We start from the raw sequence: 23,237 nt of genomic DNA, 5'->3' as shown, positions 1-23,237 counted from the left end.
CATATATATATATATATATATATATACATACATATATGTTTTCCCTACTGTTGAATGACTGTGCTACATATATATATGTGTGTGTGTGTGTGTGTGTGTGTGTGTGTGTGTGTGTGTGTGTGTGTGTGTGTGTGTGTGTGTGTGTGTGTGTGTGTGTGTGCATAAATATATGTATATGTATACATAAATATACAGAAATATAAGAAAGCTACAAACCCATGCAATCTGAGGGTCATGCTGCTGCACACTAGAAGTCTAAATCTGAAAATGCACTCACTGGAAGTATTCCTTAAAATGGGGAACAGTTAAATCTGTGCTGTATCAGAGACCTGGTTAAAGGCAGCAGGAAGCACCCATGCACTACCAGCCTATAACTCATTCCTCAACTTTTGGCTGCATAACTTGGACTGAGAGTGGAAGACCAACATTATGCATTACAGATCCTGCAGGCATAGCTAACATTGGGTAAGACAGTGGTTCAGGTTTTAGCCTGCTATAGGTCCCCAAACATGTCCCAAGACTAACATGTCCCAAGACTCAAAGATTATATCAATTTAAGTTGCTTTTGTATTGTATAACTGTTGTAGGCTACACACTAAAGTGTGCTAGCCTGTTTATAGCATCTACAAGGTTTTCTGTGTGTTTTTCTGCTGTTTCCTGAAAAAAAACAAAAAAAATCTCTTTTCCCACCTTTGCTGAACTAGATTAGTCCAGATTTCAGGTTTTGCTGACTGTGGTATAGTTTCCTGTGTTGCCCATATCCTTACTTGGATAGGAGGAAGCTTCTATGTTCACCAGTGAGAGTGGGGAGCTTTGAGCAGTCTATCTGTCCCTGGAGGAGTGGTTTCAGCCATGAAACTAGTAGCTTATTGGCCGCTCTGGGTCAATTCCTATCTCTTTCAGTTTCCCTGCTTTAGAACCCACATTTGTGCAGTTTTGCATGATTTTGCGCATAGCACAGCATCGGGCAGCGCCGCTTAAACGGGTTTAAACTATTCCCAGCTCCACAAAGTCTGCTCTTCACTTTTTCCCTTAGAACTGTTCTAAATCTCAAAGTAAGCACTCTATTTTCATTCTAAAGCCCTGCAGTTGCTTGTATAAGTAATCTTATAAGTAAGCACTAATAAACTAAAGCACTACACCCTCTTATACTCCCTTTAAGTACTTGGCTCACTATTGGTCCTTTTTGATCAGTCAAAAAGTAGTTTCTTATACTATTCTGGCATGTCCAAAGTCAGTTTCGGGTTTACACTCCAGTCCAGCTGGTGAATCTGGGAATCTTGAGGGAATGTTACAAATGCCTTATGTACACAGACCACCCTCTCCTCCTCCCAACAAGCTCAAATATATGTGAGAGATGCAACTATATAGCCAAACTGGAGGCTGAGCTCTCTCAACCCTATACTGGCGCAGTCAGTCAAGAAGAGAAGGTAACCACACACACCACAAATCCAGTCTCACATAGACCTATCGCAACAGAAAACCAAACGCATAAACACACAAAAACATACTCGGAGGCTTTAAATAAAAATCTGCCCAAGCAGCAGAGACCTCCAAAGCAGACTTCCAAGCAACCGTTACCCCACAACAATACCCACGTATCACATAGTTCACAAAGTCAGTGTGCCACACAGTCACAGCCCTTAAGGCTAAACAACACACCTAATACACTTGTAATAGGTGACTCTATTGTCAGACACACTGACATCCCACTCACCAGGCTGATCAAGGAGAAGGTCACTGTAAGCTGCCTGTCGGGTGCCAAGATCCGCCACATAACACAAGCACTCAGGTCACTCCAAAGCAAGTACAAATATGACTCTGTCATTGTCCATGCTGGTGTGAATGACCTGAGACGTACCTCCCTGGACTACATGAAAAGAGACATAGAGGAGCTCTCTAATCATGTAGCCCAGGCCGGTATGACCCTGACCTTGAGTAGCATCTTACCCTCACCAAGAATGATGCCACAGTATAAAGACAAAATAATCAATTTTAACAATTGGCTAAAGTATTGGTGTCATTCAAAGGGGATCCAGTGTCTGTCAGCCTGGGATGACATGCTCGACAAACCACGTTGCTTCGTTAGGGACGGCTTGCACCTGTCACCCCTGGGCTTTCGAATACTGGCTAAGGCTCTTGCCACCCCCATAGTGCCTTTTTTAGGCAAGGCTCAAAAGACAAACCCACCTCCATAGACAACACAAAGAAAAAGAAACTAAGGGTAATGCTGCTCAATGCCAGAAGTCTAAACCTCAAGATGCATGCACTCGAGGCTCTCCTCAGTATGGAGAATATCGATATATGTGCAGTAACAGAAACCTAGTTCAAGGCTCTCGAGAGCACCCCAGCACTACCAGGTTATACCTCATACCATGCTTTTCAGCCCCAAAACTTGGACCGAACCACAAAAGGAGGGGGAGTATCCATATTCATCAAAGATACCCACACCTCAAGGTTAGTGGCACTGCATGAAGCATCAGAGACCATCCATGTGCAACTAACAGTGGGCAAAACTGCCTTTCAGTTTGTAACCTGCTACAGACCACCCTCCCAAACTCAGGAACCCCACTCAGCTTTCCTGAAAACACTGGAGAATATGAAGGTCTCTCCAAACACCATTATATTGGGTGACTTCAACTACCCAAACATAGACTGGGAGTACTACTCAAGCCCCAACACCCACGCCCAACAGTTCCTAGAATTTATAAACTCAAATACTATGGAACAACTGGTTACCACTCCCACAAGAAGGGAAAACATATTGGACCTGATCATCACCAACATGGGGACTCTGTGTTCCATACCAGAGGTATACCCCTCATTGGTAAGATCTGACCATAAATTAATCTCACTGGACATCCATATCCCGTCCCCACCCTCAGCCAAGGAAACCACGGTGAAGAACTTCTCAAAAGCAAACTTCACACTTCTCAAAACTGAGGTGGAATCCTTCAAAGCCCCCGGGCCAGTGGAAAATACAGCCCAAACAACAGAATCCTTTACAAACGCTTTCTATGGACACCTACAGGAATGTATGGATTGTACTATCCCAAATAAAACCAAGACTCATTCCTACAAAGGCAGGAGACCTGTCTGGTGGACCCCAGCAATAAATAAGCTATACAACAGAAGGAGGAAGCTACTACATGATAGAGCAAAATCGCAAAAAGGGAAGGCATCTCTGATCAGTACTAGCAAGAAACTACGATCCCTCATAAAATCATCTAAGGCCAGCTTCAAAAGAAAAATTGCACAAGATGCTAAAGATAATCACGAGGCCTTCTTTAGTTATGTCAGGAACCTGGGTGGCAACTCCCAGATATGCTCTGAGTTAGTTCAAAATGACAAAAAATACACTGAACCCACAGACATTGCCAACATCCTAGCAGGCAGGTTCAGTGCAAACTTCTCCCCCCCTTCCCCCCCAAAAGAGCAAATGTCTATCCCAACAGAGTGTAGCCTCCCTGACATCACAGATGCACAGGTGAGAGCTGCCCTCTCCAAAGCAAAAAACACAGCATCAATGAGACCGGACGGTGTCATGGGCTGCGTCTTACACAAACTACAAGAAGAACTGAACCCTAACATAAAGTCATTGTTCAGTCTCAGCCTTACTACAGGATATGTACCCAAGGAATGGCGTACAGCAACAGTGGTACCACTCCACAAAGGTGGTGCCACAATGGACCCCGGAAACTATCGCCCTATAAGCCTGACTAGCCTGGTCTGCAAAGCTATGGAACGTATCATCATGAAACTCTTAAACAAAGACATTGGGAACCACCAAACACTGGATCCTACCCAATTTGGCTTTGTTAAGGGCAGATCTTGCCTCTTGAACCTGATCGACTTCTTTGAAACAGTCACCAAGGCCATAGATGAAAGGAAGGTAGTCCACACAGCCTACCTGGACCTTGCAAAAGCCTTTGACACAATGCCCCACTCGGGCATCATAAATAAGCTCATCAGCTTAAATATCAACCCCTATGTCACAAGATGGGCTACAAACTGGCTCAAGGATAGAACCCTCATGGTCAGAATTGCAGGTGCCATGTCAGACTCCAAACCAGTTACAAGTGGCGTCCCACAAGGCTCAGTCCTGGGACCGCTCTTGTTTGGTATATACTTCTCTGAGGTACAGGCTAACATGGGAGGACTATGGCTGACCAAGTTCACAGATGACTGCAAACTGGGTGCCATAATTGACTCACTGACTGACACAAGCATCTTCCAAAAGGGTCTCACAGAGATGGATAACTGGTGCCAGAGCCATGGCCTAAAGCTAAATGCCAAAAAGTGCATAGTCATCCCCTTTGGGAAAAACAAAGTGCCCACAAATTACCACATAGGTGGTAATCCATTAAGTATGGAAGAAGTTATTAGGGATTTGGGGACCCAAGTAGATAGCAATCTCTCCTTTGACAATCACATTGCCAAAGTGGTTAGAAAGACCTTCTATATAGCCCACCTTATCATGAAAGGGTTCACATCTAGATCAAGAGAGGTCATTGTGCCCCTCTACTCATCACTCATCAGGCCCATAATTGAATACAATGCACCATTTGGGATGTACCTTACCCGACACCTGCAGCAACTGGAAAGACCCCAAAAGTACCTCACCAAGAGGATCAAGGGACTCAAACAGATGCCCTACGCAGTTAGGCTAAAGAAACTCCAGCTCTACTCAGTTGCTTACCGCCTACTCAGAGGCAATCTGTGCCTGACGTATAAAGCCACGTCCAACCCAGAATTAATGGACATGCTCCACCTCAGGAAATCCAAATCCCTTAGAGCTACATGCTCCAGGGACTTAAACCTCAGCACAGAAATAAATAGGACATGCTGGAGGGACAGATTCATATCCCAGAGGCTCCCCTCACTCTGGAACAAAATCCCAATCCATGTTAGGCAGAGTCCCACAATGACCCTCTTCAAGAAAAATCTTGACAAGTGGATGGGAGATCGTAGGTTTACCCCTGGGATCTCTTCTGTGTCCCTACTAGACAGAAGCACAGTAAACTAACCTCAAAAGGGCTATCTTCTGTGACCTACTATACAGTGGCACAGTCAACTAATCTAAAAGGGTGGCGAAAGCCAAACACACTCTGGCTAGGCTTATAAATGCCCTAGGGCAGATAGCCTAGTATCAACCTGTGAATCTATGAACTCATACTCCATGGCCCTAAACACCTTGGAGAATATTAGTGTCCAACCTAACACTCTCATACTGGTTGACTTCAACTACCCCACCATTAACTGGGAAAGCTACTCATGTACCAATGCACATGCCCATCACATTGACCTGGTCCTTGTTAACATGAGTGACTGTTGCTCTACGCTAATAGTCAACTCCTCCCTTGTTATATCTGAACATAAATTAATCACCTTTGAAAATCCACAGCCATCCGCCCCCTGCACAGGTAACCACTATGAAAAGCCTTTCCAAAGCTAACTATGGCCTCATAAAAACAGAGGTGGCTAACCTCACAGCAGCCATGCAAATTGAGATTAGTTGCATGACAGCTGAGTCAAACAACAATACACTATCTACATGTACACAAATGCATGGATACTGCCATACCCAATAGAACCAGGACCTGCACCTCCAAAAAAAGGAAGTTGATCTGGTGGTCCCCGGCCATAAAAAACAACAGAAGGGGAGAACTGATATGGAATAAGGTGAAGTTCCAAGACTGGAAATAAACACTTAGCCTCAACTAAAAGTTGGGATCCCTCATCAAACACTACAAAGTTAGCTGTGAGAATAGAATTGGACCACATAGTAAAGACAACAACAAGGCCTCATACAGTTATGTAAACAATCTCCATGGCAATACCAAGATTTGAACTGAGCTACTTGACAATGGTACCTCCCAGACTGAGCTAACAAATATTGCCAATATACTGGCTGACATATTGAGTATAAAATTTACCCCTCCCCCCAAAGGACCAATCACAATACCAGTACACTGCCAGGCACCCAGTATTACTGCAGCACAGGTTAAAACACCACTGTGAAATGCCAAGAATACAGCTTCTATGGGACCTGACAATATTACTGGCTGTATTCTATGTGAACTACAGAGTGAACTGGCACCTCACCTGTTCAGGCATAGCCTCATCTCAGGCTTTGTCCCTACTGAATTGTGCACTGCAACAGTCACCCCACTCCACAAATGAGGTGTGACTACAGACCCTGGGAAATACCACTCCAGCTGCCTGACAAGTCTGTTTTGCAAAGCTATGGAATGCATCATCATGCACCTAATAAACAGAGATATGGGAATATGCAGACTCAGGATCCTGCACAGTTTACTTTAGTGAAGGGTAGGTCATACCTGCTCAGTCAACTTGGTCAACTTCTTGGCGTCAGTTACCTGAGCTGTGGTTGAAGGAAAGGTGGCACATACAGCCTGCCTTGATCTGGCCAAAGCCTTTGATAACATTCCCCACTCATGAATCATGCAGAAACTCACTAAGCTAGGCATCAACCCCTATATCACTAGGTGGGTTGCAAACTGGGTCACAGGACTCACAATGTGGAAATAGCTGACTCCAAGTCAGACTGCTGAGCTGTAGTCTACAGTTAATATCAACATAAAAGATCAATATCCAATAGGAGATACATAAAAACATACAGCTCAAACACCAAGAACAAGATAGTCAGTACTCAGAGTCCAGCTTTGCATGCAGTGGCATATAGTGCCAATACTACAATCTGCAATCTACTCTTACTTGGAAAAACACTGTGAAAAGTACTAACGTAATGATACAATATGTGTTAAACTATATTTGTTAACCAGTGAACTGTAGCTGGTATAACATGCAAGTGTGACTGCATATAACCTGGGATACTACCCATGTATGAAATAAATACAAAGAGAAAAGATTGTGGTAGTACCCATGTATACTCAGGTGTCCCATACAGTATACTCACACCCCTTGCTACTGTAATGACAGCACATAGAAGCACATTATGTACAGGAAATTAAATACACTTATTAAAGATGTCATTACTCTGCTATTTTATCAGATTTGAATGTGATCAACTGTTACCAGGGCTGAGCTATGCTTAGCAGGTTTCAGCATTGCTTAAATGCAAATGCTAAGTAGATTTGCGCAGTGGTAAGCGAAGCTCACATGGTGTAAGTGCCTATTCATTTAACTGTACTTTACCACTGCTAACCATCGTGGAAACCCGCTTAAAGCTGCTCAGAACTGCCTTAATCCCTCTGCATCCAACAGTCCTTGATCTGCTTAGCAACAAAATAAATAGCCCTGGAAGGTCTTGAACACAGGACCCTGCACATCATAGTCAAAGCAGTTTTACCAGTAAACCACCTCAGCTGCATGGCTTTAGGATGTTCTCAAACATACCCTTCTTTACAGCCAGTTTACAATAGGGAAGAGACACTGTGCAATTAGGAAGGATTTGTATCTATAAATATATATATATGAATAAAAACATACATAGAGAGAGAGAGATGTAGGAAGAGCCTTATATGTGTACCAATAAATACTGAGGTGTAATATATATATATATATATATATATATATATATATATATATATATATATATATATATATATATATATATATATATATATATATATATATATATATATATATATATATATACATGTCCCAAAATGCCCATACAAAGATATGCTGTTGATAAACCACCCATAACTGGGGCAGCATGAACAGTTGGATACAAAAGCAGCCATGCCACTAACATCTGTCCCCACCACAGTCCAAATAAATAAGTGAACAGTACACTGCTACAGACTCATGATAGGCCATAAACAATGGCCAGACATACAACAACCTCTTAGCAAAACAAATAAAATGTCTGAACATAGCAAAGAAAAATACTACCAGCCAGTAATTCACACATGTTTATTACACTCTGATGTGTCAGCCAAAGACTTCAAGGAGTAAAACATTACCAGAAATACATGCCTTAATCACAAGAAGCAATTAACACCTAATTACATAATTAAATACACAGCCTCCAATTACACTCCTCATTTAACTCCCTATGAGATAAAGTATCACAGTTAATATGAATACATTGAGTCTGTACATAACAATTGTCCTTTTATGAATGCTTCATCAAACTGAGGAACAGACGTTTTCAAAAACAGTACCTTTGAACCCACTACTGTCCCCATGGTGAGATTTATTCAAATATACAGCTATAGAACTGCCATCTTTCGTATCAGTAATATGTCTCATATGTTATAACAGCCTAGTTTTAAAACATGTGTCCCCCACATAAAATATGTTGCAAGGGCATCTAAGAGCATTCTCTATACACCAACCTCTTGAATGTACAGACTTCAACATGTTTCCCAACCTTTCCCCTTAGCAGGAATTATGACACTAAATAGTGATAGACCAGTATACCTATCAACTTACTACTGTATGACATCTGAACAAAGCCTGACATAATTTATGGACAGAGGCCCAAATACATGGCCTTACTTGAAATATTGCTATTATACACTGAGAAAGTTGCTGGTGTTACAGAGTTTATTGTAACATATCTTTTCTGAGGGATATAAAATCAGAAAAACAAATGGATGTTATCACTGACATAATGCAATCACCAGAGTATGCTACTGATTTGCCAAGGCCAACACCTGTCTGGGGAACAGTCCATACATAACAGGCTAACCTGTGGCCATTATGTGGATCATGCTACAGTTGAGAACTATGCAGAGACATAACTTTGTCAGATTGAAACCCATGCAGACGTAGCATGTGCAGACAAACCCTGAAACTAGCCGTATTTAAAACATGTAACAGCAATACTCACATTCTGCCCCAAGTCTTGAACCTTTTCCACCATTTAGTTGGTTTGTCTCCACAAATCTTGTTGTAAGAGGTAGTAGCTCACACAACTCCAGGATGTCTTCCTCACAAGTAAGGGAAATAGCCAACGCCCACATGGAGTACTCATTTATAGATGACATTGACTATTGAAAGAACTACTCAGCTGCTCTGCATCCAGTTAGCAAGTGTTGGACCCCAGTAGGTGCACAGGCCATCACCTGATCATGAGCATCACCTAGAAAAAACATGCTGCCACCTATTCAAACCAGCTCTATCCCTGTAGTGCACAGAGGGAGAGAGAGAGAGAAACAAATAAAATATAATGGAAAAGAGAAGAACGTAAAAAGGTAAGAGGAACATGTAAGCATGTAATTTAATGTAGTACCTGGTCTCTAATGATGGGAAATATGATTTGGAGGAATATATGTCCCAACAAGACTTGCTGTACTAATGTCCTGCTGAACAGCTGCTATGGTCATAGCATCTGGCCCTCTCTGCATTGGGAGAAATCACAGACATACCTCTCAACTTTACAGATCTTAACAGAATGTCCACATTTTACCATCATATTTTATTTGTATGTTCCTCCTGAAATCTGTACTTTTCTGAAAAATAGCTGAGGAATGAAGTCATCAAGTAATGACAATCACTTGAGTTTAAGACTCCACATCCTTAAGAATATTCACCGTAATGCAAAATGTATCATTCTACAAATGTCCTATGTTTGTAACAGGAATATTTACAGTCTGTCCCAATTTATCCCCTCATCATTTTAGGCTTTGTCCAGATGTGATTCTCTGAGAGTTTGCGAGGTAGGATCACTGCTCAGGAGCCTGACTCACCCTGGGAAAGGACAGCTCATATATGACAACCACTGGGGTGTCTGTCAAACAGTTGTGACTGTGCCACTGCTAGGCCATTTAATGGGATGTTGTCCATATCCATGTTACCTGTGAATATGAGTATGACACATGTTTGTCTTGGAAAGCTAAGAGACCTATATAGGGTATGTGCATAGTAAAGTACTGTTGCAGACATGTGTGTTGATCTGCATGTGATATATTGAATTAATAACATTCAACTGTACAGTGTTCTGCTGGACAATAAGCACATTTGTGACTGATATCTGTAGTCACATACAAATATACCTGTGTTATGTTGACCAAACCATTGGCAGGTCTGTGAGCCATGACATTGTAACATAATAGCCTACTTATGACTGTTGAGCATCTTCCAGGTTATCACAGTGATGTCAAAGCGTACTGTGCAAACAACGTACTAATGTATGGCGTAGCTATATAAATACAGTATAAGTTTTGATGTCCCTTTTGTCACCCATTTATGTGTGCCATTGTCCAGGCGTACTGCTATAACAGGTTGAGAAGTATGATTGAGCAGCAAGACTGTAAATATAGTGTGCCATACTAACATACAACAGAAATGTATACCAGGTATCCCCTGAGCACATGTATGTATGCATATGTTCATGTGGAAGGCACAAAACTAATCATATGGGTTTCAAGCAGTCAGGTACATAGGTTGTGCATGTTGCACATGTGTGTAATATCACTGTCAGTGCATACAACAGACATACATGTGCACAGCTACTGGTTTTTGCATTGCGCTGACACTGATATGGGTACTAGAGTAGGCATGATTATCAGGTAATAATCGGAGAAGTGTCCCACTGTGTTATGACCCTCTGTCCATGCCTACCACTACCAGCTATATCAGCACCTATATACAGTGGATATCACAAGTGTACACACCCCTGTTGGACTGCCAGGTTTGTGTGCTGTATGACAATCAAACCACAGAAGATCATTTCATGATGTTTCTCATCTTGAATGTGACCCCTAACTTGTACAATTCCATTGCAATACAATCAAAGGTGTTCCTAGGAAGGTGAGCAACTATTGCCAAGTGAAGATGTGCCATGATGTTTGAGTCCAAACCAAGATGAATGAATGCTGTAACCATCTCAAGAGGTGCATACACAACATATCAGTTTAAGGGTGTGCACACTCATTCAACTGGCTTATTGTACTGATTATTATTTCCATATGTTTTCACAGACCAGATTGTTATGTTTTCAATTGAATTGTATAGGCTGTAGGTCACATTACATGTGGGACTTGTTTTGAAATGAGTTATTCTGGTGTCATGTTCAAATTGCACTAATACCAGGCATTGTAACAGGGGTGCGTACCCCTTATATCCACTGTAGCTATTTGGACTCAGCGGTACCTGACCTGTATAACCAGCCTCCACCAAGGTAGAGTAATCTCCTTTGGTGGACAGCAGCAATACACAAACCACATAATTGGTTGCTACATTGGCTGTACAGGGACACATAGGTGCAGGCAACAACTTGAAAGCAGTAGACAGCACCTCATACACACATGCCATGGATATAGGCAACCTGCATCACAAAGGTTAGGTGGGAACATTGCCACCTTGTCCACTCCAGTTGTACAGGGGGATATGCACATGGACCACACTCCTTCCCTCAGGAATGGTGATCATGTACATATTGCCTACTGATGGCAACAATTTCACATCTCCATGGGGCATAATAACATCACTATCTGCCTCCTACATGAACTCAGGCATGTGCTCACAGCTCCATCACACACCACAGTCAAACACAGACCTGCCACCATCCAGACACCATCACATGGAAGATGGCCATTGTCAACCCTCTACACAGACATGAATGGAGAATAGAGGATTATGCAATCAAGTGCTCAACATTGGGGGGGGGGGATAAGATAGCTCAGGGCCAGGAGTGTAATGCAAGCTGCTATAGCCATGATAGCTTGGAGGGTTATGGTGCATTGTGGATTATTTGCAAGTAATATCCACTGTTGATGTGCACTTTGACAACCATATGAGGTCATGTGACCTTTTTCCTGTTTATGTGTTCCAGGTAACATGCAGAGGGCTCGCCTGCCAGCATTCTCTGTTGGGGAAACTGACATCATCACCCAATATGTGATTGGACATTATGCCCTGTTATTTGGACGGAGAGCAGACAATGTACATGAGAGGACCGCCCTGTGGAACAGTGTGGTCCACAGGGTAAATGATGCTGGCCTGCATAGCAGAATTTATGAGCATGTGCAGCATCGGGCCACCGACCTCATCCACCATGCCCATTAATGGGCTGCTGCTGTAGCGAAGGACCAGCTAGCCACAGGTGGCGACCCAGCCATCCAGTCCCCACTGACACCCATGAGGAGCTCCACACCAATCTTGGGGCACCCGGCCCAATGCACAAGCCATGACGCTGAGGGAAGCATTGTAGAGTTGGGTTGCACACAAACACTGGACAAGGAGTGTGCAGGTAAGGGCCCAGTGGAGATTAGTATGTATCAGACATATATGTATCTGTATTGTATCAGGTACAATTGTAGTTGTGGATAGGGTTTTCTAATGCACAGAGGTGCACATCTATGATAAGCACAGGGCATTGTGTATTATTGGGGTTAGTACTGTAGATGTGCAGACATGCTGCATCCATCCTGTACCAAGATCACATGTAAGTCTGCTGACAATAACTCTCTCTCACAACCACCTAGAACCCTCTGGTCTGCTTATGGGACAGCAGCCTGAAGCTGGTGAGTATGACATTGTTCTGTTGTTGCCTGGCAATACCACAGGCATGTGAAGGGCATGCAATTTACCATGCACACAACCATCAGTAATAGCTGTATTGCTTTATGTAATAGCTATATTGCTTTTTGTGCATACTCACTGGTGCTGGGGTTAACTGTATTGCATCACAGTGGTCACTATTGGTGCCTATCTGACATGCATTCAACATTCCTGTAGCATACCTCGCAACTTGTCAGTGCCAAGACACCTGGACAGAGGCCAGCAAAATGGGCTGGACAAATGACCTGAGGTAGGGACATGTGTGCCACATTAGTGGCACACAGTGGATATAAATTGTGCACACAACCCTATTAAGATGCAAGGTGTTCCTGTTACATACTAATTAGGACCACAATATGTCAGTTCACACCTCTTCCAGCCTTTAATGTGACCCATAACAGGAACAGTTCACTTGTAAAACCAAGCATCTGGAGTCATGTATTTCACCTACAATGATGGCCACCTGTGACGGTGGCAGACATTGTATCAACATGATGTTTCAGTCAGGTATGATACCTCATGCTGCCATATGTGTCAGTACACTCACTGTGGCCTATTTGGATATAATATTACATACATGGGCATTGTTAAGACACACAGATCACTTCTGAGCACTTGTAGGTTGCAAACATATGGATATTCCAGACACATCTGTACAGAGGACTGTACAATGGTTTAACCTGCTGCAAGTAATGGCAGTGGGAGGTGGTCACTAGCCGTGTATGGTATACACATCAAAATGGTATAAGCCGCACAAGATATGATCCTCACATGCACACACAAACAGTTGCCAGCATTGGAATTAGAACTCCTACCTATCTTGATATTCCTACTGTAGTGCGACAGAGTTATCAGATGTGCCACAGAGCTTATGCATTTCCACCTATTCCAAAGGTACTTCTAAGGTGGATAACATCAACAGGACTACTAAATTGGAGTGAGGGGAAGTGTAAAGTGTAGTACACAGGTCAAAAATTGTGTAACCCACACAATACACAATTCTTACACAAATACACACACATCAAGTCATTTGCCAGTAGGATGATTAGAACTCCTGCCTATCTAATTATTGTGCTTATAGGGCCATGCAGTTATCAGATGCACCATAGAACTGATGCATTTCTACCTATTCCAAAGGTACTTCTAGGTTGGATGACATCAACAGGGCTACTAGATGGGGTGACGGGAAGTGTGAAGGCTAATACACAAATCAAAAATGGTATAAGCCAGACAGTACATGATATACACACACGCACACACACACAGACACAGACACACACACAGACACAGACACAGACACAGACACAGACACATGCGCACACACGCACACACACACACAGACACACACACACACACACACACACACACACACACACACACACACACACACACACACACACACACACACCCACACACACACACACACACACACACACACACACACACACACACACACATACTTGCCACCATTGGGATTAGTACACCTGCCTATCTAGGTATGCCTACTATAGTGTTATGCAGTTACCGCATGCACTATAGAGCTTACTGAAGTTTCACATGGCCAAAGCTGCTGATAACTGCACAGCTGTGGTAAAGTATTACAAGTGGCAGACAGTCTGCCTACTGTTCCACCCATACATCATGCTATTTCTTTCTGTCTTGCACTTCAACTAGCATTATGGCTTGGCACTTCACCAGGTTATTGTATCAAGAAGTGTGGCATACCTGGGAGCCATCAGCAGTACTCGTATATCACAGATGTAGCCCCAGTACTTACTGGTTATGTTCACCCCTCCTAGCATGTTTGAAGGATGATTTTCTGTGCTTTCACCCATTAACCTGGTGCACTTGCCCATTCTGAGGCACTGTTGCAACTGCCTCATGTACACAGACAACCCTCCCCTCTAAACTCAAAACACTCAGACCTGTGAGGGCTACCTATATATCACCCAATGTGGACATATGCACTCTCCAGCAAAGACTGGACTAGCAGGTCAAGAGGATAATATCAACACCTGCACCACACCATGTGGAACATGTAGCTCACTATGACACCCAGTTTGACAGCCATGACATACAGTGAAAAGCCACACACTCACCTTCCCAGAGGCACTCAATGGACATTTACCCAAACAGCATAGACCAACAAGACAGGCACCCACTCAGACACCATAACATGGCACATACCAAGGGACACATATTTAACCTACTCAGTGTGCCCCTCAACCTAAGCTCCTAATGCTAACCACCTTGCTCAATACAGTGATCGTGGGTAACTCAGCACTGAGACACACACATATCCCACTCACTAAGTTGAATATGGAGCAGGTAACAGCCAAATATATATCACATGCCAGCATCCAACACATGCCACAGCCAGTCATGGCACTCCCGAACAACTATGAGTATCACTGTGTATCCATGTGGGTGTGAATGACTTGGGACACACCTCCCTGGACTTCATGACAAGAGACATGGTTGAACTCTCTGATTATGTGGTCCAGGCAGGTGTGACCGTAGCCCTGAGCAATGTACCACTGTTACCCCAAATGATGCTGCAGTACTATCAACAGATGATTGATGGCAACATTGGATCATGTGTTTCTCAGGGGATCCAGTACTTCTCTGCTTGGGACAACATAATTGACAGAACCTAATGACTTGCCGCAGATGTCCTACATCTGTCAGTGCTGGGTTTCCAGGTACTGGCTAAGTGTCTTGCCACCCCTATGATGTCTTATTAGGCAGTGTTCCTAATGTAATTACCACCATAACAGATAGATATGTATGCAATCTGAGAATCATGCTGCTCAAAAGTAGGCATCTAACTGTCAGGATGCAGCCACTCAAAGTACTCAGAGTGGAGGACACATCTTCTGTAATGTAGAGGTGGTTCACAGCAGTAGACAGCAGACCTGTGGTATCAGGCTATGGTGCATTCCACAACTGTCAGCACCCAAACATGGACCACACCTCCAGAGGTGGTGGTGTCTCCATATTCATTATGGCTAGGAACACCTCCAGACTAGTATCCCAGCATAATGCATTGGGGACACTTCCAGTACAACTGCCTTGGGGTAATAGTGCAATCCAGACCATAGCCTGCTATGGGTCCACATCTATGTCCCTAGACTGTCAATGCACATTCATCAACACCCTGCCATCTGTGATGGTTCAATGCATCACTGACATAGTCTTCAACTAACCCTCCGTCACCTAGGGAAAGTAGACAAGTGCCAGTACAGTGGCAAAACTCTTCTGGGATTCATCATTTCCAATGCTCTGGACCAGCTCATATTGACCCCGGGTAGAGGATGCAACAACCTTGACCTGTGTTGAATACTTAAATATGGGACTGTTGCTCATCCACAGATGTCAATCCCTGCATGGTGAGATCCACACAGGCTGTAATCAACATGAAACTCAACATGTCAACCACACCCCCCACAAAGGTAACCACCTTGCAAAACCTCTCCAAAGCTGACTTTGAAGCCATGAAAACAGGGGTGGATGTCTTCACTGCACCCATGACTGTGGGATCATACACATATGACCTGTACAAACAGGTACATGAATGCATGGTACTAGCCAGAGCCAACAGAACCCAGACACTGTCCTCCAAACACTGGGAGACAATGTGATGGTTCCCTGCCATTACTAAAATGTACATCAGAAGAAGGATCTGTTGCAGAGAAAGGTGGTGTCCCATGACTGTTGAACTCCCTTAGTAGCCTCAAACACAACTTTGGATCCCTCACAGAATCCCCTACAATCATCTATGATGGCAGGCATGCAGCAGACACTGACAATCATAACAGCCTTTGATAGTTACATCAACAACCTCCACAGCATTAAACACAAGTGCAGTGAGTTACTGCATAATGCTAATACCTATCCTGAGACAACAGATATTGGCCACGCTCTTGGCAACACATTTGTGCCAGCTTTACCCCTCTCTCCCCCCACAAGTGAAGTGCTGAGTGATTGTGTTCTCACATGCTGTATCCCATTTCTGTTCAAGGCATTTGTGTGTCACCAGGATGTGGCCCTGCAGCAAGACCACAGGATATAGCAGTGTGGTAACACATCCACCATGTCATAAGCAGGGTACAGTATGTGTATGGAAATCCCCGGTCTGTAACACAGTGATTGCATATGCCTCACAGATTATGGGATGAGGATTGTACATAGGTATATATTGCCTTACATCTGTTGTAGAATGGAGAATGGTACGTGTTCTGTTTTGGACACACCTCCGATTGCTAATAACCACAGCCACAGGGGATATTCATTATCCAAACACACTGAGATTGCTATTCACACACACACACACACACACACACACACACACACACACACACACACACACACACACACACACACACACACGCACATACACATTTGCCAGTACTGAGATCCATAGGTTCATTGCTTCATAGGTGTGTAGTAGGTGAATGGGCCTGAAGGCTCTATAAGGCTAACTCAAGGGAATACCCTGGCATCAGGCTGCATGAAAATAGTCCCCAGTGTGGCTCAGGAGTATAGTCACTGTTGTGGTCAGGGGTGGGTATTGTATTCCCCATCCACTCATCTAGTTTTCTATTGTGGGTGGCCAGTGATGTGCACTGCTTCACATGTATGTGATTTATATTTCATAACATGGACAGAGTCTGAGCTGTGCACATGTCCCACATGCATGTTCTTTTAAGTGTGGAAGTGTTCTTGAGTTCTCTGGGGTATGTAGTGTGGACAGATTGGTATCTTCATAAAAGCATTCCTGACCTCATTTAGTGAGACATGGCTATGTAACTCAGGTAGTAATTGCACCTACATAAACAGCATGATACGGGGATTCATTGGAGTTATTGGAGTCTGTCCATACTGGGCATGTGTAAAAGGCATGGTATTCCCTTTGTGGGATACATTTGCAGACTCTACAGTTGTTGCAGGTGTCCAGGGGGGAACATGACAAAAGGGCCACAGTACACATTGATTGGGCTACTGAGGCGATGGAACACGGTGCCATATCCTTTTACTTGCTGGATAACATACACTCAGTCAGGAGATGTAACATATCAAAGTACTTTCTGATGTCAGGGGCACTGGTGTGGTCAACAAGCAGCTGACTGTCAACCTGTGTTCCCCATTCTGTTATAACAACGTCACTGTTCAGTGGACTGCCACGAATATATTACTTCATGTGAGCCATGGTGTTCCCAAAGGTAATGGCAACAGATCTCTTGGCACTGAGGTAATGGCTAGGGTTCTGACAACAGTCATATGTGTTATGTGGCCTTTGGTCATGATGTCAACATCTCATGAATTGGGAATGCTACCACCCACCTTACTGTTGTATGCAAACATTATCAGCCAGGATGCCTTTCTGTTCTTCTGCACCTCAAAAGGGTTGATCCCAAACATGAGACGACATGGGTCCATACCCTGTGTGACACCATTCATGGTTGGTTATCGGTTTGACACATAGTCCACTGCATCACCCCGTGGGTACTATCTGTGAAGAAATTTGCAGGAAAACTACTGATATAGTGGTTGCTGCCTAGCCAAGTGTGTTTGTGTATGATGCATGGGTGAAGAATATTAGAAGGGTTGCCTATATTGTTAACTAATCCATACTGTCACATAGTCATTGCACATGGCACTACACATTTAGGGCTGTGGATTGTCTACACCAACCTCTATGGTGTTTAACAACTGTTGGCCTTGTAATGTGGACATTGGGACATATATTAGTTCCTCAATATAATAATTTAGTAAAACCCGCACCTCAATGGATACTTTTATCACACACTTGCCAGTACTGAGTTTCGAAGCCCTACCTAGCTATGTATTGCTACTACAGTGCTACCCATTTATCACACATGCCATGGAGCTTATAGGATGGATGTTGTCCCAAGGCACTTCTAAGGTGAGGGACATCACCAGCCCCATGTAAATACTGGCATTGGGTGATGTAGTGGGTGAGAGATTTCGCAAAATATTTTACTCTACACACAGACATTTACCAGGAGTGAGGTTCAAACCTCTATTTAACAATGTTTTTGGTCATTTATGTTATACATTTACCACATGCACCACTGACCTTACATGGTTTAGTGTTGCCAGCAGGTACTTCTAAGGTGAATGATATCTGCAGGACTGCTAAAGTCAGGCACTGAGAAGTGTATTGGGTGTAAATGGGGCCAAACGTTTTAAGGTACGGACACATATATGTAGACATATATGTACACACACAAACACTTGCCAGGAATGAGATTCAAACCCCTACCTATGTAGTTATTGCTACGGCATTGTTCTGCATTTATCATACGCGCCACAGAGTGCAACAGAGCTTATGGGTAGATCAGTGTCCAAACATGCCTCTAAGGTGAGTGACATCAGCAGCAGTGCTAAAGGAGGGGTAAGGGAAGTGTAGTAAGTGTGAATGGACACAGAATTAGGTCTCTACAAAGGCACACACACACACTCTCTCTCACACAAACTCACACATTTTCACAGTTGCCAGGACCAGGATTAGAACTCCTACCTAAGTAGTTTGCTACACTATAGCATTATGCCATTATCGCAGACACAACTGAGCTTATTTGCTGTTGAACTGTCCAAAGTTACCTTTGAAGGTGAGTGACATCAGCAGCAGTGCTAAAGGAAGGATAACAAAGACTTTAGGGCTGAGGGCTAACCAAAAGAATTTCTACAGTGAATGACATCAGCACATCATGTGATATAGGCTAATGAGATGTGTACTGGTTGGGAAAGGCCTCATAACGGGATTCTATCTGTCACTGTCTCTCTCTCTTCTCCACATCTCTGTGTATGTATGTCTGAGATATATTATGCTGGCCTTAGATATGTGTGAGTATTCCTATCTAGCGTGTGTGTGTGTGTGTGTGTGTGTGTGTGTGTGTGTGTGTGTGTGTGTGTGTGTGTGTGTGTGTGTGTGTGTGTGTGAGAGTGTGTGTGTGTGTGTGTGTGTGTGTGTGTGAAGTATCACTGGTGTACAATTTGGTGCATGTGCACAGACATCTGTGAATAACTGATATCTGTAGTCCACTGTGTTGTCAGACATGGGCTTAATTTCTCCAAGTGTTGGAGCATGCCCAGTATGACCTTCTATATTGAGTGTGTGAATCCATTCCAGGGAGGGTTGGACTCCAGTTCAGGGTTTTGTGTGCAACAGCTACACCTAGCAACCTGTTTCTGCAGGATATCTGTAGATAGGTTGCCAATATGGAGACACAATGGGCATAACATACGGGGGATACTGCAACTATTGCTGTCTGTGCTACTTGTGTAACATGGTTGGTTGTAGCATTGATTTTCTGACATATGTACTGTTTTACACTGTGATGTATCATGCCATCGCCTACTGACAGTTATCATTCTTTGCTCACAGTTATTTACCAGGGAAATACAAGATGAATGAAGCTGAGACCAATATTCTGAGGCATATAGACTACACATTCTGGCACACTCCTGCCATTGTGGAGGGGTAGCTACAGACAATAGGCTGCTGGTTCTGTGTAAATGGTCCAGCACCTTGGTAGTATGCTGGGTGGGGATCCCCTTCTTGTGCTTTTCTCAACTTAATGGAATGGCCATATCCTGCTGGGGCCATACCTCTCAGCTGTACAAATAAACCCAAGTTATCCAGAGGTAGGACTTGTATATCTGGTCAGTTTACATTCACATTGTAGTTTACAAGCATATTTGTGGCTATTCAGTCATGGGTTTGCAGTCAGGGGTTAGTATGGGTGGACATTAGAGTTTCCGACTTCACACACTCTATGACATCCATGCTTCTACACCCCCCTCTTTTATTCTCTCCTCTTCCTAACATTATGTAAGCAATATCTCAGAGGCATCCCTATAGTTGGGCTTTTATCCCAGTAGTATTTATGGCCTGGTCCACAGTCCTTGCAGTAAGACATGGTGAGGCATGCTACTGGCATTTGTCAACATTACCTTGCATTTGTTTTGTGTTTACTGTGTTAGGTTGTTAGTTAGGACCCCCTGACATTCCATGCATTGGGACTATGGGTAAGGCATGGGTCTTTGCTAGAGGATTGTAGGCCATTTGAGAGTGCTGCAGGCCATCTGTAGCAGGCCAGTGCATTCTGTCAGTTATACACTCTCAGGCTACAAGCCAGTGGATTACCCTGGGGTGACAGTGGTGAGTGGTTGAGGTGTTCCTATCAATCCTTCCTGTTCATACTGATCCACAGGTCTGGATGTGGTCAAGTTGCTGCTTACAGCCAGGGACACACCTGCATTGGACACCTATTCAGCATGCGGCATCATGTATGTATTCCCATATAGAGATGGGTTCATGCTGTACTCGTTCCCTACATCAAGGATATGACCTGTGATAAACCTGTGGCTGATGGTGGGGCGAGCTGGGTGCATGTGTGATATGGAAGCTACTTGTACCTGACTCACAAATATACCTGGGACATTCCCCTTATGCTGGCTTGTGTGTGGACAAGGGCAGCCTGCTATCACTTTATAACTGTGCCTTTTGTGGTCTGCCAGTGATTGGCCAGACTACCAGTATTCCATACTAGAGGGACAACTAATGTGATGCTAACCTCTATGTATAATTCCAAACTTGTGTGCAGTTGACAGTTATTTTTTGTGCACTCTGTGTAGGTTACTTCCACCTGTGTACTGTTTCTATGTATGTGCCCCCATTCATGACATGTCCAACTTTCCGATGGTGACAGATATTGACATCTAGACAGTGAGTATGTACAACTGCTGACATGGGTGTAGCTGAGAAGCAGTGTGGTTGGTACTGCAGTTGTTGGAACATGGTCCTGTCATCCACTGTACTGTACCTAGGCCACTGAGATACAACCATCCAGACCTACATGCTGACCATTTCCAGGCAATATTATACACACAACAAACTTACCACACTGACCTCTGCATATTGTAGTGTTATAATATAGTACTGCATTTTATTTTTATGTTTATTTGTTTCATTGTATATTGTGTTAAAGATAGTACTGCATTTTATTTTTCTGTGTATTTATTTGCTTCACTGAATATTGTGATCTCTCTCTCTGCAGTAAGTGGGGGTTATTATTTTCACTTCATTGATATTCTGTGTTGAACTCTTAGCCTAGAGGGTTTCTCTGTGCTTATAAGTCTTAGTCACTCATCTCTGAATTTATTTCTGCTGAATAGCTGAATATTTGAGCTGTTTGGTTAGCTGTTATATACCTACATCAACTTTTTTACAAGCTGAGATAAGTACAAACTTGCAATGTTATAAGATAGTACTGCATTTTATTTTTCTGTTTATTTGTTTAATTGAATATTGTGTTAAAGATAGTACTGAATTTTATTTTTCTGTGTATTTATTTGCTTCACTGAATATTGTGATCTCTCTCTGTCTCTGCAGTTAGTTTCTCACCCTCCCTCTCTGTTCCTGTTGTGGTATTAATCTTGGTGGCTTTGGAATTGCCCACCCCTCCTGTAAATTTGTATTTGAACACTCGTCCTGAGTCCATCTCATTTGCTCACTCAACCAAGTACAGTGAGATCGTATTTTGATTTCAGACACCTCTACCAGTCCCATCTGTTCAGCTCTATCCCAGCTCTATCCCAGTCTAGTGCCATTAGCTCATTCTACCTAATACAGAGAGAACATTTGAGTAGGCCAACCCACTTAGGCCCTTAATCTTGAATTATCTTCTGTTTCTCCTTTCTCCCTTTCCACTTTACTTTGTGCTCTGACTGAGTGTGCTTCTCAGCTGATAAGTATATTTTTTGGCACTTTTTAACTGTTCAGGATTGAATTAAGCAATAATTGAATTTAGTTCAGAATACAGTTTGAATACATTGCTTTAATATTGCTACACACTCAAGTGTGCTGCCTTGCACTGCACTTGAATTGTTTTTAGTGCTGTTTTAGCTGCTTTTCTGTAAGAAAAAAAATCTAAGCTTGTTTCCTGCCTTTCATGTAACTAGTCTAGTCCTGTTACAGATTTGCTGTATCCAGGACTATTTGTAAGCTTCTGAGCCCACCAAGCCTTTCTGTGTTGGATGGAAGCCCTCTAGTTTATCAGTGGGAGTGGTAAACACTAGATAGCCTATCTACCCCAAGAGGAGTGGTTTCTGGCCCAGAAATTGTAGTTTATAGGCCGTTTGAGCACTTTTTCTATTTCCTTCAACTTCTTGGTTTAAAAGCCCACATTTGCACTTGTTTCCTACCTTTCTTATAACTACTCTATTCCAGATACAGATTTGCTGTATCCAAGACTGTTTGCAAGCTTCAGAGCCCCCCAAGCCTCGCTGTGTTCGAGAGAAGCTTTCTAGCTTGTCAGTGGGAGTGATAAGCACTAAATAGCCTATCTGCCTCAAGAGGAGGGGTTTCTGGCCCAGAAATTGTAGTTTATTGGCCGTTTGAGCATTTTTTTTCCATCTCCTTCTACTTTCTGGTCTAAAAGCCCACATTTGTGCTTTTCCCCTTTTCCTATAAGTAGTCTAGTCCAGATACAGATTTCCTGTATCCAGGACTGTATGTAAGCTTCTGAGCCCCCCAAGCATTTATGTGTTGAGGGAAGCCTTCTAGCTTATCAGTGGGAGTGGTAAGCACTAGGTAGCCTATCTACCACAAGAGGAGTGGTTTATGGCCCAAAATTGTAGTTTATTGGCTGTTTGAGCACATTTTTCCATCTCCTTCAACTTTCTGGCTCAAAAGCCCACATTTGCACTTG

Source organism: Protopterus annectens, chromosome 8.part0 (assembly GCF_019279795.1).
Source record: "Protopterus annectens isolate FY-2018-M chromosome 8.part0, PAN1.0, whole genome shotgun sequence".
NCBI classification, from domain to species: domain Eukaryota; kingdom Metazoa; phylum Chordata; order Ceratodontiformes; family Protopteridae; genus Protopterus; species Protopterus annectens.
The sequence above is the reverse complement of the archived record's forward strand: the minus strand, read 5'-3'. Positions refer to the sequence as shown.